Source organism: Pinus tabuliformis, chromosome 3_2 (genome assembly GCF_031772625.1).
Source record: "Pinus tabuliformis cultivar Carrire ecotype Pingquan chromosome 3_2, CPIR1, whole genome shotgun sequence".
Taxonomy (NCBI): domain Eukaryota; kingdom Viridiplantae; phylum Streptophyta; class Pinopsida; order Pinales; family Pinaceae; genus Pinus; species Pinus tabuliformis.
Window position 1 is genome coordinate 187,564,502 of NC_142302.1, and position 16,182 is coordinate 187,580,683.

A 16,182-nucleotide genomic window follows, 5' to 3' on the forward strand; every position below is an offset into this window, starting at 1 on the left:
AAACTTGTTAACCTCATTAGATTTAACTGTGCAATAAATACAAATGCCGTAAAATATCAAGCCCTGAAACTCTTAGAGATTTAGTTATGATAAGATAACGACAAGATAAGATAATTTTATTAATGTCTTCGGGTGACCACAAGAGTAGGTCAATGGGACTAAAAGATACATCCGGTGTAAATACAAGACATGTGGGAGTGGAATGGCGTATATTGTTGTTTTTCAAGAGCTTGTTTGATTCTTAGTGATCCTTAAAGAAAACTTCCTCATGAATTTATGTAAGATTAACTTGAATGAATCCTTAACTGTTGGTTTGTTGAAACACACATACATCTCAGTTGGAGGAAGAATAGTAATATTATCTCCTTTAGGATCAAACTACATTCATACATATTAAGGTTATGAGAACATAGTACATACACTAACCTTATTATTACCCATTTCCACCTCCTTTAAGTTTGTGACGTGAACCTCCTTAATTTTTCTTAATGTTAATTTAGTCTAAATCAAAGATACTGCGTTCTTGTCACCATTGTAGGCAGTTGATTTAGTTGAATAAATAAATACTAAAAATGGATAGGACTGAAATTTTTCGTTATTCTTGTGACATATTGAGGTCAAAAGAATACCAAAAAACTTCTTTCATATCCATTTTTAGTTACCAAATAAATAAATATTGAAAATGGATAGTGTTGTCGCAAAGAATGTCCAGGCATCGTGACAACGGCTCAGATCGGGGGCGGTCACCCTGATCCCCAATCTCTTTGTTTAAGCTGTCTCCTAATAGCAGACTAAGGGGGGTAGACCTTACGAAAATGGAAAGAAGGAGAACTAGTTGGGAACCAACCAGCTCAGGAGACAAAGTGAAACAACCAAGTACATGATTTAGATTTAGCAAGACTTATAGGATTCAATTAGATTTAGAGGATTGATACAAGTGCCTTATGAAGTCAACTAACTTGCTATGAAATTCAGGACCAAGTAATTGATGAGCAATTGCTGTTTGGATGAACAACTATCTTGTATGAAACATAGACCCTAAAACTAATGTGAGATGCAAGAATCTTGGTTAATTTTAGTTAAATGCCTATCTAAGTTTTAACCCTTCGATCCTTTCTATATGGACCCTGATTTCGTAGTAAGTGGTAGAGAGAAGATAAGGTGAAGCACACTACGGTGTGATTAACAATACCTCTCTTGAAATTCTCATGTACCTAGTGCCTCTAGCGCTGCAGAGAGCTGTGGCGTTGATGATTGCAAGGTCACCGTTTTAAGTACTATTAAAACCAAGCTTCTAAAGTAGAGATGGATGGGTACCTATCTTTCTATCAACCAAACTTATGCTTGGAAGTAAATTTTAATTATTCAAAGCTAACTTAATATGCAAATGCAAGAGACAATTAGAAGATGGAACAAGATGAAGCTAGATTCAAGAATTGAAAGTTCTTATGTCACGGTTTATCTTTGAGTTATATGCCAAAGCCCTTAATCGAAAAAATGAATATTCACTTCACTAGACTGAAAGATAAACTTCTCAGCAATATGCTTAAAATATCAAAATATAATGCCCAATTAAATCCTAAGTTACCAGGATTCGGATCCGGATCCGGATCCGGATGCGGATACGGATCCGGATCCGTCAGATTTTTTAAAAGCCAGGATCCGGATACGGCGGGGAAACGACATGTATATTATATAATATGGAAAAGGCTACAATATTCATGGTTACTGGTCTAACGTCTGTTGATACAATCTGAATATCTCAGCATGCAGCTACATCATTATGTGTAGACAAAATTGGCCATCTAAAAATAGCTTGTATGTGGTATGTAATAGGGGCAACTTCCACCCTCACAACATACTTTTAGGCCTTGAGCCATTAATATGTCTCCTTACTTTCAAAGAAGATAAACATTAGCAATTATAATTTGCAAAAATACAAAATTTTAAATATATAATTATATTTCATGCGATATTTAATAATAAATATATATTTTCAATATATGATATAATAAACTAATATATTTGATTTAATAGATATATATAAATTTTAATATTTCTATTTATAGTGCAATATATAAATTATAATATAAATATAGAACTTAATTCTAAATTATAATTTTTTTAAAATCTAAGTTTGAATCTTATATATATATAATTTTAATTTAGAAATTAAAATATAAATATAAAACTTAACTTTAAAATACCAAATTTTAAAATTTAATTAATATATATGAGCTTACAATATTATAAATTTTAATTTGTATAATATATCTGTATTATTATTATTATATGTTATAAATTACATAGTTGTTAATATTAATAAGTTATATGCTGAGTTCATTAATATATGAGCTTACGATATTATAAATTTAAATTTTTATAGTATTATCTGTATTATTATTATTATTATTATAAGTTATAAATTATATAGTTATTAATCTTAATAAGTTACGAGTTGAGCTCCCGACATCTGAACGTAAATAATCTCTAGAACATTAATAAATTTTCCGTGTCTCCAAATGTCCGCATGTTCCAACGAATGGTTAGCCCTTGGTTTCCGATACCATAGTATTTCTAACATTACTGATATGTTCCATTGGTGACGGGATGACCCAGAGAGGGTGCCCGCCATGGTGGCTACAACAACCCACGAATGCATTTTACTAGCCAGGTATTAAGCTAAGTATTATTTGGGAAATAACCTCTTCCGTGAGCAAATAGACCGAAGCTAGGTATTTATTCAGCGAATATTAATAGTGTGTTAATTCAACAAATATTAATAGAGTATTAATTCAGCGAATATGAACTTCTCCCGTTAACAGAGTATTAATTCAACAGATATTAATAGAGAATTAATTCAGCGTATATGAACTTCTCCCGTGACCAAAGGGACCCAAAGTTAGGAATTAATTCAACGAATATTAAGAGAAAATTAATTCACTGAATATAGGTATTTTTGTGTTGTAAAAATCCCAAATTGCAGGAACGCAGTTTGAATTTCGGGGTGCACATTATCGTGAAGCAAACATTTTCATATGGGTCCCTAGGCGGATCCAAGCGAATCCGGATCCGGATCCGGATCAGATCCGGGGATCCGCGAATCCATCCCCCATCGCTGACGGATCCGGTAACATAGATTAAATCACAAGCTTATCACTTCAATCTATCTAAATTCTTTCTAATGCAATTATAGCTCAAAGAGAACAAAATTTTCTTCACAATTCTTCAATATCACCCTTAAGATAATGCCAATTATATAGATGCTCAAAATATTCAATTTAGGAAACAAAAGGTATGCAATTTTCCAGAAGTCCACAATAGTGTATTTTATAATTACTTGAATTTTTTTTCAAAATTAAATATGCAAGAAATATCCAATAATTTCAAGTAAATAGAACCATGATTGGAGTTAATTAAATGATGAGCAATCTCAATAGATATCGAGCACAAAAATATTCAAAACCCAATATCAATGATCATGAAACTTAGCATGCAAAAGACTTGAGCACTTAAATTTCGAAAATTAATTACCGTGAAAAAACCATGAAATTCAAATGCTAAACGCTTCGAGCAATTTTGGAATTAAAATGATTTGACTCATTTTATTAAGTAACCCAAACCCCAAAAATTTCCTCCTATAGTCAAACCTTATAAATATTTTAAAAAATAAAAATAAATATGCCCCAACTATAGAAGAATTTTAGCATTTTTTACCACAATTTTTTTTTAAAGTTTGATGGACCCCAAAACCTTTATCGCATAAAACTTAGATTTTAGAAATTATGTCATACTTTGTCACTTTTAATGTGATTAAGATTATAGAGGAAATAAAAAAAAATAAAAATTCAAAGCGGCAAAAAGTTAGTTAATTAATTTTCCAAAAGGCCACACAAAAATTTGAAATGCGTTATGGTAAAAAAAATAAATTTAATTCTTTTTCTTTTAAAGCTCAAATCCAAACCTTTTAAATCAAAATGAAGCCCAAGACAAAATTAAATCAAAATGAGAATTGAATTTATTCATTTAAAGGAAAATTGATTTTATTTTATTTTTTTGCATGTGCCTAAAGCTAACCCTAAATCGAAAGAGGCAACCGACGGTGAGATTTTGCGTGTAAGTTGGAGCAGCAGAGACAAGAGAGTGAGGGACGTGAGGAGGAGCTCTGCGAGCCAGATGGCAATGGACACAAGGGAAGACGCATTAGGCAGCGAAGAAAGGACTCACGCGGAGAAGGGAAGAAGACAGAGGAACATGCCAGCTAGATCGAACAACGAGGAGGGAGAATAATGCATGTTGAAGGGAAGAAAAGCGATGGAGCTAGGGCCACAGGATAGAGGAGAGGAAAAGAGACGCAGGCAGGCTAAGGGAAGAACAAAAAGAAAAGGTCACAGAAAGGGAAAAAGACGCAGGGAAGGAGAGCAAATAGAGGAAAAAGAACGAAATACGCAGATAAAAATGAGTAGAAAAATGAGGGCAGAGGGAGAATGAGGAGAAGAAAAGACGCAACAGGAGAGGACTGTGATTTGGCAACAACAAAGGGAGAAAATTTAAAACGCAACAAGGGAAAACAATTTTGAGTAGAGGAAAAGAAAGGAAAAACGCAGAGAGCTCAGTAGCGAAATTTGAAGGGTTTCAAAGCAGTGAATGGTAGCCCAAGAAACTTAAAAAATTTCCCAGAAATTTATATTTTAAACTAATATACTTCTGCTTCAAATTTGTTCTCAGAAAAACTTATGAAATCCTCATAGCTAAATTTGAAACCTTAATTTTTTTTGGTTCTATGTTATGAATAAACTTCCTTGCTAATTTTTGCTAAGGCTAGATCTTGCCCTCCAGGGTCTAGATCTAGCTCCAAATTAAATTTTTCCTTCAGATCCGCGCATGCAAAATAGAAAACAAAAATATTTAGATCCAAATATATACAAAAATAAATAAAACCTCAAGACCCAAGTTAAAAAAAAAAATCTTAGATCTATTCAAGATAATTACAAATCTATACAAATGAGTTATAGATCTGTCAGATCTGAGGAATATGAGTCCAATTCCGCTCCTAGATCTGTAGATCTAAGGCTCTTTCTAGCCAAATCTATCAATTTTGCGCAAGTTATAAAAGATATTTAAAATTTTTAATGAGGTACTAGCCCAGAAACACCCTGAAGAAAAATAGCTCGTTAGATAATCTCAGAGTTTTAATCCGGAAGGCTCTCCAGATCTCAAGTTTCGGGAGTGTAATGTTCCCAAACAAGAATATAAGATATATAAAGCATGCAAACAATCCAGCAATCAGAAAAACAAAATAGACATTAAGCACCCACAAAAACATTGGAAATATAGAACTGTTGAGCCATTTTATTACTTCTTATGGAGCAAAATACAATAGTAAACAGAATGGTGTACTTGAGCTTGTCTCAATGGACAAGCATGACTAAACCCAGGTGAGCAAATGCTGAATTGAAGGCTACTACAACTACTGCACCAAACTAAACTGTGCTGCCCAGAAAATTGCTTCGTTCGCTGACTGTGAAAATCTCTGAATCTAACAAATCAGAAATCCTACTGCAGTAAATTGATTTGCATTACCTACTTGTGTTCTTCATTTTAACAATTTATTTTCAGAGATATTCAGAAAATATTAATGCAAATACACTGCGACCTACACCAATATACAAATCAAATACTGGAAAAAAATGAGACAACCACACAAAGGACACACTTATTTTTGGACTAAACGTCCCCGGAAAGACCTAGTGTGCAGTAGATATGAGGGTTTAATTATTAAGCAGATTTTTGAATACAACTAGGGTGCCAAATCCGGCTCACCCAACAGAGAATAAACCCGACAGAAGTACCTCTATCCGGGGATAGATATTTTGGTGGATCTAACAATTGAATGAACAAACCCCACAAGTGACTGCACTGCCCCCAGTGCTGTGCATCGATGGATGCTCCCAGCTTTGTGCTGGAGCTGCGCCACCTCCTCTAGGAACTGCATCACCCTCGTAGTGAGCCTTCCTGGCTCATAAATATATTTTTTGAACTAATGCCCAATCTACCTCACAGAAACCCTAGCGCCGCCTCTAAGTGACTGCATCAGCCTTCCAGCCTCTGCATCACTGTCCTGGAGTTGCGTTGTCTCTCCCCGGTGCTTTGCTGCCTCTTTGCTATGTATTCTCGGCCTTGGACGAAGGTCCCACTGCCGAACTGTCCCTCTTTGCACTAGAATCTCACTCCGAAATTCTCAACAAACCACGCCCCAAAATTTCGATCTAGCTCAAGCGCTGCTCTCTTTGTGTGTTTCTAAATGAACCCCAAGTCTCCTCCTTATGATTTTTTCTGTTGAGACTTCAATGGCCGAGATTAAGTCTCTAATCAACGACTAAGATTAGAAGTTGACTTGATCCGCCTTCTAGATCATTCTCACTCATATTTTGATTAATACCCATTACTATTTTAATTTCCCTAAGTTTAGACTTGGAACCCCATTAAAAATATTAATTATTTTAAGAAAATACATTCCGGGTGGAATTTCACCAAACGACTTCTGGGTTCTTTAGAACTCACGTGCCTTAGCCTCTCCACCAATTTTCAAGGTTAGAGCACTTTTGATGCTACCAAAAACTAACATTGGCTTTGAAGGGCTGGAATCACTACTTCCTGTGCTCAGAAAATTATGAATTAGAACAACATGTTATTACAACCATGGAAATAACCGTATGTAAGACAAAAGCTATGAAAACAAGTTTGAAAGGTCATGGTTGCAAAGATTTGGTAAGGTTTATTTAGAATGAAAGGACAAAAAAAATTACTATGTAGGTATTGTGGAGAAAAGTGGTCATTTAGACACAAATGTGTGAAATTTTAATACTGTTGCAGTTATTGGTTATTATTCACCTATCAATTTAGATTATTTGTCTTCTGCTAGATACTTGCGGCAAATACTGAATTGAGAAATTTATTTCACACACACGCAAATAATGGACACCAATATTTTTGAACAAATGTCCTTGGAAAAAGCCTAGTGTCGAGAAAGCTAGTTCTACATATGGGTAACTTTTTTTGTTCTTCAGCGAAATCTGTGGTAGAGAAATTACAATCGTTTTCTGTAAATTAGCAAACTTTTGGAAAATTATTTTTACAAATTTTGCAAGTCGATTTATCCTCTTGGAAGCAATTCAGCCTCCTCTGAACAATTCAACCTCCCTCTGGCTCCTGATCTGCTCACACGTGCAGCCCTGGCTCTGGCAAACTCATATTGTTGAAATAATTCGACCTCCCTTTGGATTCTGACCTCAACTGGCAAAATAAAATTTTCTGTGCAATTTGATTTCTCTTGCAGTTAGTCTCCTTGCTTCGACAATTCGTCCTCCTGGAACAATACACACTACTAAATAAGGTAATGCACACTTCTCTTTGGAGTAATTCACACCACTGGAAAATCGACCTCTCTCTGCAGAAAAATTGATCTCCAAATATCTCTAGAAATCTCTATGATAAATTCCTCTTGCAATCCTGCCTCCAAACACTGCTGATCTCGCTCTGTTGATGCCCATGCACTGCCTCTGCATCATTGATATCATGCAATATTGTGTCCCACTCTTTCACTGATCTATTCTCCAAGCGACCATCAATTTCCTCTTATAATCTCTCATTTATGAATCAATGACCATGATCTAATCTCAATTGATGGCTAAGATTATCTTGATCCGTTCTCATAACTTTTTTGGAAGTCTCTAGAGGAAAATTGATTTACCTTGATACTGATTAATTAAGACTTTTTCCTAAGTTAGACTTAGGAAAATTAATAAACTGGCTAATTTATTCTAATTAAGGCCTTTTCCTGGGAAACATTTTCTAGGTATTCGAGAAAATGTGTTCCTTAGCCTTAGACACAATTTGAGACTAGAACACTTGTTTAAGCTACATAAAATAACACTCCCTCTTAGCGAGGAAGGCGTTTTGTATAACACCCAACTTGTCTTTGAGGAAGATGAATCTAGCCATCCCCAAAGCCTTCGTCAGTATATCTGTTACCTACTCATCTGTGGGTATATAATGTAGTTGGAAAATCCTGTGCTACATACAATCCCTGATGAAGTGGTATTCGATGTTTATATGATTGGACCTATCATGAAACATTGGATTGTTTGACAACTTGATGCAATTCTAATTGTCGCAGTGTATCACTCTAGTCTCAATCTTTTGATCAGACAAGGCTATTAGTACCCTACAAAGCCAAATAGACTTGCACATAGCCATGCTCCCTGCTATGTACTCTGCCTCTGCAGAACTTAGTGCCACAGACTTCTGCTTCCTACTGTACCGAGAAACAACTCATGATCCCATGCTGAAGCAATACCCTGAATCGATCTTTTGATCCACTATGTTACTTGCCCAGTCTGCGTCAGTATATCCAACAAACTTGACATATTTCTCTAGCATTCTTGATACCATACTCGATAGTGCTGTGCAAATATCTCGGCACATGTTTAGTTGCCATCCAATCCACTCTCTTCGGCTCCATCATGAACTGACTAAGGGAGTTTACTGCATAGGATATATCTGGCCTGGTGTTGATCAAATACATGAGAGAGCCTATCAACTGCTTGTACAAGGTGGGGTCCACATCCTTCTCCTTGGATGCATCCATCTTCCTCCAATTGGTGATCATGGGTGTGGACATGGCTCTACAATTCTCCATCCTGAGTCTCCTCATGATCTTGATGCAATGTTTCCCTTATTTGAGGAAAATCTCACCATCTGTTTGCCACACCTCTATGCCTAGAAAAATAGTGCATGATCCCCAAATCCTTCATCTTAAACTCAACTGCAAGATCCCTCGTTGTTTTGGAGAATTTGGTATCTATGGATAAATACTAATTCCCTAGATAAGTAACTGTATCTAGAACAACAATTTAAAGTGTTTTAGTCTTTTCCTATAAGCAATAGATAAGATGAGAAGATATGAAGACCTACTTGTAGTTCCGCTTTCCTCTCGTCTCCCTTGTATCGATCCTGTCGCTCCTTCATGTACTTAATATGCTTGAGAAGTACTTGTAAAAACAATAGAAAAACAAAGAACCGATCAAAGCACATGATCTATTGAATATAAGTGAAAGGAATCAGATACAATTCGCACATATAAGCATTATGAAGCAATACAAACATATGGGAGAAAGGTTCAAACACTTTATTAGATAGAAGAAGGAATTACAACCATTGTTGTCTGATTCAAAGCTATTCCTCTAGCTTGGATCCCATCCACATCACATCAAAAGCATGACAAACTTGTAGCATTACAATACTTGCTTCAAAGCCAAATCTCATAGCAACATTATCTCCTTACAATTCAACATAATCCAACCCTTGATCACTTAGATGAGTGGTCAATTTATAGGAAGATGAAGGAGGTTTTGTCATAAATGGTGGCATTGAATGGCCTTCCATACTTAGAATTAGTTCCATGGAGGAATGGATGAGAGGATACGATGCACCTTAATTCATTCCTCATCCATTTTCGAGCTCATAGGAGTTGATAAGTGAGGGAACCTTCTAGATGACTCCAAAAGATAAGAATATTCTCGAAACCCTATGTGAATTTCGCTCATTCTCGTCTAACGCAGGTGAAAGGAAGCCTAAGTGCTCTGCAGAGCACCCTGGCAGTGAACTCAACTGCTTTGCAGCGCACCTTTACAAGGGCTTACCTGTGCTGGTCCCTCTAGAGGCTATTTCCAGATGTCTTCAAGTCATGAAATCGTCTGGGAAGGAGGCATTCAAAGGGGTGACTTGTTTTGGGCATGAAGCAACTAAAATTAGGGTTTGATGAGCCCGAAAACACTGATCTGGATGATGGGATTGATGTGCCCAAATGGATTTGTAACACTCATGCACTCCTCTATGAGCCCCAGTGAACCTCTTAAGAACAAGTCATCCACATGTAGGACAAGAATGAGTACATCACCCCTAAGCACCAAGTAGTAGAGGTTTGCGTCTGCCTCACTCTTCGTGAAGCCCATGCCATGCAAGCAATTTTCGATGCACTCATACCATGCCCTAGGAGCATGCTTGAGCCTGTATAAAGCTCTCTTCAACTTGCACACATCGGTCTCTCTGCTGTGTGACACAAAGCCCTTTTGTTGTTCAATGTACACATCCTCCTCCAGTTCACCATTTAGGAACACTATCTTGACATCCATCTAATGGACTTGCCATCACATCTATGCTACTAGTCAGATCACAACTCGTATAGAAGTGTATATGGCCATAGGAGCAAAGTCTCCTCGTAATCTGTTACCTCCTTTTGAGACAACCCCTTGGCCATTAACCTTGCCTTGTGTTTCTCAATGCTGCCATCTACATCGTACTTGATCTTATAGATCCAGCGCAATCCAACCACCACCTTGTCTGTCGAGCTCGGTACAACCTCCCACACATCGTTCTGCATGATTGAGGAATATGCTTCAACCATTGCATCTCGCCACACCTACTGCTGGGTGACATCTTGATAGCTGGAAGGATCACTATCTACCAACTGACTGATCATTTCCATGTAGCCAGTGTACCTCTCTAGTTGTCTATGCTCTCTCCTTCCCGTCCTAGCAACCCCCACAAACTCTTGAGCATCCCTGAGTGTCTGCTAAACCTCATAGTTCCTCTTGCCAACAATGGAGTTAGGAATATCAACCTCTATATCCTCCTGATGCATCTCCCTAATTTGCTGCATCCACTGTTCCATACTCTGTGAACTCTTAGGAACACCTGCACCTGGGCTAGTGCTTGTACTCGTGACTATACTCGTGTTCTGTTGCCCCTGATCCTGTTACTCAACTCTAAGAGCTTCTGCTGGCTTCTCACTCTGATCTTCAACTGCTGGAAAATATCTAGACCTTTTATATGCCTTGTCGTCAATGAATTTGACATCTCTCCTAACAATGATGCCCCTGGTCCCTGGAAGAAATATCCGATAAGCCTTGGAGATCTCACTGTAACCAATGAAATAACCTCGCTCTGCAATCTGATCCAACCTCGAATGCATGTCTCATGGGATGTGACAATATGCTAGGCTGCCAAATATCCTAAATTTACTGACATTTGGCTTCTTCCCCGTCAATGCCTCGTTAGGCGTCATCTTGCCAAGTGCTTTATGTGGAATCTTGTTCTGAATATAAGCCGTCGTACTGCATGCCTCTGCCCATTAATAGCGTGGGAGATCGTAGTCATACAACAATGCTCTCACTGCCTCCAAAATAGAGCGGTTCTTACTCTCAACAACCCTATTCTGCTGTAGGTTGTAAGGAACCATACACTCTCTCTTGATTCCTTCCTTGGTACAAAACTCCTAGAATTCTTTGCTGGTGTACTCACCTCTATTATTTGACCGAAGAATCCAGATCTTTCTGGTTGTCACATTCGCCACTAGAGCCTTAAACTCCTGAAAGCGACTGAAGACCTCATCCTTGGTCTTCAAGAAATAGATCTAGGTCTTCTTTGATAAATCATCTATAAAAGTCACAAAATACTCCTATCACCTGAGAGATTTTGTCGACATCAGCCCACATATATCTGAATGCACTAAGTCAAGTATCCCCTGCGATCTGTTGTCACTCCTTGGAAAAGTTGTTTTCGCAAACTTCCCCAACACACATCCTCTGCAAATGTCATCGTGCTCTGTGCTCACCTCTGGAACACTTGTCACCATCTCACGAAGCAATCTAAGTGCTCCATGATGAATATGGCCCATCCTCTTATGCCATAACTCCCATTGATCCCTCAGATTGCTATTGCTAACCAATGCCTTTGGAGTGTCCAATGTCCATCTGTAACTTGTATAACCGACCGCTCCTAACTACAACTGCTATAGGTGACCTCCAATCCTTGTACTTCAACAATACATGTGTCCCTCTAAAGATAACATCATATCCTTTGTCTTGAAGAATGGATACAAAGATCAAGTTCATCCCCAAGCCTGGCACATGCAACATGTCATGAATAGGAATTGGCTTGCCATTCTGCCTCTGACATAGAACTAGGTTTCACTTGGACAGGTTACCCATTTGAATCTGGTATTTGATGTCCTCCTCCTTATAAGTGGACAAGTACTCTCTAACTCCTGTCATGTGGAATGACGCTTCACTGTCTATATATCAGACACCCTGTGAAGTTGAGCTAGATAGACAAGTGATCAATGAGAATTCCTTTTCCATCTTGCCAGAGAGCTCATTTGCACCAGATAAAGTTGCTGCTTGCTTCTTGCCCTTCTTCCTTAATGGATAATCGACACAGTGGTCGAACCCATGACAACCATAACACTTACCCTTCAATCCTTCTTCTTATTCTCTAATTTTGAGCTTGATCATTTCCTCGCCTTCCCTTTTCCTGCTAAGGCTACATTCTCATGTACCTTCGCAACCTTTGAAGTTTTGCCACTGTTACTGCTACTGCCATTAATCAAGCTGAACCTAAGCTCCTCCTGAATGAAATTGTTCCATAGGTGATCCCATCCTGGAAGTGTATCTCACCCATTGATCACTTGGATGGACACGCTCGACTCATTGGAGAACCCATTTAGTGGTATTCACACTAGCTCGTCATCACTTGGCTTATCTCCAACTGCAGCCAATTCATATTTGACAAGTCGAACTTTGGTAAGATAGGAAACCACATCTTCACCTTTCTCCATCTTGATGGTCCTTAACTTCTCTCTGAGAATCAATTTCCTATTCTTGGTAGGATTCTGGTGACAATCACGTCCCACATCTGCTTCCCTGTGTCTTTGTCTGCAATATGTGGAGCAATATGGCCCTTGAATCCATCAAGGATGATTCTCTTGTCTTTGGAATTTTCCTTTTTATAGGTTGCCACGTATTGTAGATTTGTCGATACGGCTATAGTGTTCTCCGCATACTCATCCAGTCCATAGTCATCCAATAGGAAAGTGATTCTGGGTTTCCAAACGCCAAAGGTTGAGGCTCCATCTATTCTTTCCAAATCTCTCAAACTTGCTACGGCCATCTCTGGAAATAGAGTGAAACCCAAAATAAGCTAGAGAATATAAACCAGGTTCAAAAACCTTCGAACTTTCTCTTCCTCTATCTGTGGAGATCCTTCATTTGCCCTCAGATCAACTCTAATACCATGTGAAATTTTAATACTGTTGTAGTTAGTGGTTATTATTCACCTATCAATTTAGAATCTAAGTCATGGATTCGCTCCCCCCACGTGTCACGAATCCAATGTGTTGGACACGATTCTCGAGGGACACGTTCGATTTGAGGCTAGAGCGTGTCACGAAATTGAGATTCGTATCCCACATGATCCTAATTGTTAAAATTGGCAACCAAGGCAAAACTTCATGTGGGTCATCTTATTCATGGCTGATAATATTTTTATTAGATTCCTTTCGTCGAGAGGTGTAGGATTGATATAAAGATCATCCGATTCCGATAAGTATTCATGGAGATATGAATTTATTTTGATTATGGAATTATTATCAAGCTGACCTACAACTCATGTAGGCTCAAAAGCCCAACAATCGCATCTATTCACCCACCAACGTTGTGTATAAATATAAGAGGACTTTTCCTCATTTGGACTCACTCATCTCATCACATCTCTCTCTCTCTACTGCGTAGATATGAGTCTCTTCTCTACTGCGGTGAAATGGGTCTCTCTCTCTCACACATGTGAAGCCGGAAGCTGTTGAATTTGAAGCTGCAACTGTAGAAGTAAAGATTGACTTGCGTGGCCTAGAAGATCTCCTCTTTGGAACTGCGCTGTAGGTTCATCTGAACCTCCTTTGAAAGCCGCAAATTTTGGTGGTGGAATGAAGTCAATCCGACGAACGGTTTGCAAGATATCGACTGCCCTAGTTTGAAGCCAGAAACTGTTGAAACTGAAGCTGCAACTGCAGAAGTAAAGATTGACTTGCGTGGCCTAGAAAATCTCCTCATCTGAACTGCGCTGTAGGTTCATCTGAACCTCCTCTGGAAGCCGAAACTTTTGGTGGTGGAATGAAGTCAATCCGACAGTCGGTTTGTGAGATATCGTCTGCCCTAGTTTGATAATGAAGCCGCTAATGCTGATGCTACTGATCTAAGGTTTGCTACTGCTGATATGAATCAGATTTATTGTACTATTCCTCTCTGCTAAATTATTGAAGATAAAAGAAGATTTGATCAAAGGGTTTCCCCACACATTGTGGGGTTTGTCCCTGGCTAGCCGCCACATCTTGTGTCTCTTGTCTTGGCTTGTTTTTTGTCGATCGTTTAATGTTCTATCTGCACTTTACTTTATGTACATGTGATTGCTAATCGGTGGAATATAATAAGAAAAGGAAGTAAACTGTTATAAGCATAGAACATACCATAAATTTGCACTAATTCACTCCCACAGTGAATCACGATTTTCGGACATGTGTCTGGCAAAATGTGACTTACGGGATTTATAAAAGCTGGAATTGGGCCGCTTTTGCTCATTTGCAATTGTGGTTTTGGAGTTATGTCATTGTGGGAGCGATCAACAAAGGAGATAGGTGTGTTTTGGAGGTGATTCATGTTAGAAAATTAGAAAGGCAAAAATATTTTCTTATACTTGATAATTACTTGTGATGTTCTTAACTTCTTATTAGGTGTCTTTATATCTTCTTTCTTTTAGTTCATCAAGCAATTACCAAAGAAATAACACATAAAACAATGGACACTAGATATAGGCTCATAGCCATGTCAAAATCCCTCTTTAGGGGAAAATCTAGTCAACTTCCTTCAATAGTTTTACCGAGATATTCCAAGACTCTAGACCTTGATGCAAACTTTCCTCCACACCAAGTCAACCTTCCTCTTGTCTTGCAGATGATCCTACTTTGTTGGCAGCAACAACAGCAGTAGCAACACTTTCTTCAACCCAACAACTTCGACCCTGCTATGGAGACTTCGACTTTCACTGAAAGACATCGATATTCACATATGAACTTCGATTTTGGCCCAATACAACTTCCTGGGGCAGCAACACCCAACACCAACAACTTCGACCTATACTTTTATCTGGCAGCAACAACATACGACAACAGGCTACGACATCAACAAGAAAACTTCAATCTTCCAAACCAGGGCACGAGAGAGAGAGATAGATACACCAAAATTTCGATTTTCCTTCTTTCCTTCTCCTTGACCAAACTCACACTCCCTTTTCTTCCTTCTTCTATTTCCCTTTTTTTCCAGCTTCAAGAGATATCGAACTAGCTTGTTGAGTGAGTGCTTCAAATGGAATTCAAACTGATTTATTTATAGTCCTTTGGTGAGGTTGAATAGCCCTATTTGAGGCCGACTTGGTGTGGAGGCAACATAATTCATATTTGGCTCAATACTTAACCTTTTTACATGATTCAAAAGCCCAAGAAGGGTCTCTTTAAAAGTACAACGACTCTATTAACTCAGAATAAATCCCAGAAGTCATCAATTGGGACTTTGACCTAAAACATGATGACCCAAGCACAATGTTGCACGAAGCGGGGACGTTTTTTGGAGGCAGGGACGCGGAAGCGTCATTTTCCAAAAATCTAGGAAGCGAATCGTCTACGGAATATCTATATATATATATATATATATTATATTTTTTTACATTTATACTCAAAACAAACATCCCAAATACCAAATTAGTTGTAGAAGACATGAAAACATGCATATTTTTGCATAAATCAAGATAGATATGGCATCCATGATTCCATTGTAGTTACTAGTATGTACATTAACCATCTATATTCTAGCAATTACAAACATACATCAAATTTTTAAGCATATTATAAAACATAAAACATTTAAGCATATTATAAAACATAAAACATAGAGCATATTATGATTTATCTAGCAAGTGAGCAACTGTCAACATTTGTCATGTCCAAAATTCAAATAATAATGTTTACAAAATATGTCACTTGGTCACTGCCAAGACAAAATCGGTTCAAATTCACAAGCCTACAAGTCTAATGAGTAATCTATGACAAAAGTAGTAAATTGTGAATATATCTACTAATCTCTCCTCCTTCCACCATGAAGAGAACGTGGTGGCAGGCCTCCACGTGGTGTTAATGAAGAAGATGGTTCTTGTGGAAGTTGTGGCAGTGGCACTGAAACTGATGAAGACGAACCCCCTGCTGTTGGTGTTGAACCATGAGACGTAGGAACCAAG

At 37.9% G+C, this 16,182-nt stretch overlaps 1 protein-coding gene across 1 annotated transcript in view; it reads left to right on the forward strand.

The window, feature by feature from the left end:
• Positions 1 to 16,182, forward strand: part of LOC149180406 (cycloartenol synthase-like) — a 303,462-nt gene that overhangs the window by 100,500 nt on the left and 186,780 nt on the right. The gene's annotated exons all lie outside the window — the stretch shown is intronic.